This window comes from Dendrobates tinctorius, unplaced genomic scaffold, assembly GCF_039654945.1.
Source record: "Dendrobates tinctorius isolate UK_male_01 unplaced genomic scaffold, ASM3965494v1 ptg000016l, whole genome shotgun sequence".
NCBI classification, from domain to species: domain Eukaryota; kingdom Metazoa; phylum Chordata; class Amphibia; order Anura; family Dendrobatidae; genus Dendrobates; species Dendrobates tinctorius.
The window spans coordinates 48,440,001-48,442,500 of record NW_027361684.1 but is presented as its reverse complement, the minus strand read 5'-3'; the positions used below and the strand labels follow the sequence as shown (position 1 = coordinate 48,442,500).

Genomic DNA, 2,500 nt, shown 5'->3' with positions numbered 1-2,500 from the left:
GAAGAAGAAAAAGTATAATTTCCACATTCACTCTCCCTATGTTAGAGAGGTGGACAAGCGGCGCCTTATATATATCAACGAGAATCTCCAGATAACAGTGCTTGCTTCGGCAGCACATATACTAAAATTGGAACGATACAGAGAAGATTAGCATGGCCCCTGCGCAAGGATGACACGCAAATTCGTGAAGCTTTCCATATTTTATTTGTCATGTTTTCAAACAGATGAAATTGAGCGATGCGCCCATTCAGATAGAAAGACTTATCATGCTCTTCCAAGACCACTGAAATTTCAAGATTTTGGCTCCTCCCACTCAGATTTGCATAACTAATTCCATTTTGGCCTCCTCGCAATCAAACCGATAACGCTCTTTTTTTTTTTTTAAACTTATTTCCAGTTTGCATGCTAACTACGAGTACTATGCTGCATGTTGCTGTATCTTGTGAAGATATTAATGGAGAAGAAGAAAAAGTATAATTTCCACATTCACTCTCCCTATGTTAGAGAGGTGGACAAGCGGCGCCTTATATATATCAACGAGAATCTCCAGATAACAGTGCTTGCTTCGGCAGCACATATACTAAAATTGGAACGATACAGAGAAGATTAGCATGGCCCCTGCGCAAGGATGACGCGCAAATTCGTGAAGCTTTCCATATTTTATTTGTCATGTTTTCAAACAGATGAAATTGAGCGATGCGCCCATGCAGATAGAAAGACTTATCATGCTCTTCCAAGACCACTGAAATTTCAAGATTTTGGCTCCTCCCACTCAGATTTGCATAACTAATTCCATTTTGGCCTCCTTGCAATCAAACCGATAACGCTCTTTTTTTTTTTTTTAAACTTATTTCCAGTTTGCATGCTAACTACGAGTACTATGCTGCATGTTGCTGTATCTTGTGAAGATATTAATGGAGAAGAAGAAAAAGTATAATTTCCACATTCACGCTCCCTATGTTAGAGAGGTGGACAAGCGGCGCCTTATATATATCAACGAGAATCTACAGATGACAGTGCTTGCTTCGGCAGCACATATACTAAAATTGGAACGATACAGAGAAGATTAGCATGGCCCCTGCGCAAGGATGACACGCAAATTCGTGAAGCGTTCCATATTTTATTTGTCATGTTTTCAAACAGATGAAATTGAGCGATGCGCCCATGCAGATAGAAAGACTTATCATGCTCTTCCAAGACCACCGGAATTTCAAGATTTTGGCTCCTCCCATTCAGATTTGCATAACTAATCCCATTTTGGCCTCCTTGCAATCAAACCGATAACAGTCTTTTTTTTTTTTAAACTTATTTCCAGTTTGCATGCTAACTACGAGTACTATGCTGCATGCTGCTGTATCTTGTGAAGATATTAATGGAGAAGAAGAAAAAGTATAATTTCCACATTCACTCTCCCTATGTTAGAGAGGTGGACAAGCGGCGCCTTATATATATCAACGAGAATCTCCAGATGACTGTGCTTGCCTCGGCAGCACATATACTAAAATTGGAACGATACAGAGAAGATTAGCATGCCTCCTGCGCAAGGATGACACGCAAATTCGTGAAGCGTTCCATATTTTATTTGTCATGTTTTCAAACAGATGAAATTGAGCGATGCGCCCATGCAGATAGAAAGACTTATCATGCTCTTCCAAGACCACCGGAATTTCAAGATTTTGGCTCCTCCCATTCAGATTTGCATAAAAAATTCCATTTTGGCTTCCTCGCAATCAAACCGATAACACTCTTTTTTTTTTTTTTTTTTTAAACTTATTTCCAGTGTGCATGCTAACTACGAGTTCTATGCTGCGTGCTGCTGTATCTTGTGAAGATATTAATGGAGAAGAAGAAAAAGTATAATTTCCACATTCACTCTCCCTATGTTAGAGAGGTGGACAAGCGGCGCCTTATATATATCAACGAGAATCTCCATATGACTGTGCTTGCTTCGGCAGCACATATACTAAAGTTGGAACGATACAGAGAAGAATTAGCATGGCCCCTGCGCAAGGATGACACGCAAATTCGTGAAGCGTTCCATATTTTATTTGTCATGTTTTCAAACAGATGAAATTGAGCGATGCGCCCATGCAGATAGAAAGACTTATCATGCTCTTCCAAGACCACTGGAATTTCAAGATTTTGGCTCCTCCCATTCAGATTTGCATAACTAATTCCATTTTGGCCTCCTCGCAATCAAACCGATAACACTCTTTTTTCTTTTTTTTTTTAAACTTATTTCCAGTTTGCATGCTAACTACGAGTACTATGCTGCATGTTGCTGTATCTTGTGAAGATATTAATGGAGAAGAAGAAAAAGTATAATTTCCACATTCACTCTCCCTATATTAGAGAGGTGGACAAGCGGCGCCTTATATACACTCACTGGCCACTTTATTAGGTACACCTGTCCAACTGTGTGTTAAGACTTAATTTCTAATCAGCCAATCACATGGCGGCAACTCAGTGCATTTAGGCATGTAGACATGGTCAAGACAAT

General features: G+C 39.7%; 5 non-coding genes across 5 annotated transcripts; all 5 read left to right on the top strand.

Annotated features, from left to right (window-relative positions):
- The first annotated feature begins 97 nt into the window (after window positions 1–97).
- LOC141082014 (U6 spliceosomal RNA) lies at window positions 98–204 on the top strand. Its single transcript, XR_012230277.1, has one exon. It is a non-coding gene; the product is annotated as a U6 spliceosomal RNA (small nuclear RNA).
- Window positions 205–556: 352 nt separating this feature from the next.
- On the top strand, window positions 557–663 carry LOC141080899 (U6 spliceosomal RNA). The gene has a single exon (XR_012229201.1). It is a non-coding gene; the product is annotated as a U6 spliceosomal RNA (small nuclear RNA).
- Window positions 664–1,016: 353 nt separating this feature from the next.
- LOC141081335 (U6 spliceosomal RNA) lies at window positions 1,017–1,123 on the top strand. Its single transcript, XR_012229628.1, has one exon. It is a non-coding gene; the product is annotated as a U6 spliceosomal RNA (small nuclear RNA).
- Window positions 1,124–1,474: 351 nt separating this feature from the next.
- On the top strand, window positions 1,475–1,581 carry LOC141081521 (U6 spliceosomal RNA). Its single transcript, XR_012229806.1, has one exon. It is a non-coding gene; the product is annotated as a U6 spliceosomal RNA (small nuclear RNA).
- A 358-nt stretch (window positions 1,582–1,939) lies between these two features.
- Window positions 1,940–2,047, top strand: LOC141081674 (U6 spliceosomal RNA). Its single transcript, XR_012229952.1, has one exon. It is a non-coding gene; the product is annotated as a U6 spliceosomal RNA (small nuclear RNA).
- The last annotated feature ends 453 nt before the right edge of the window (window positions 2,048–2,500 follow it).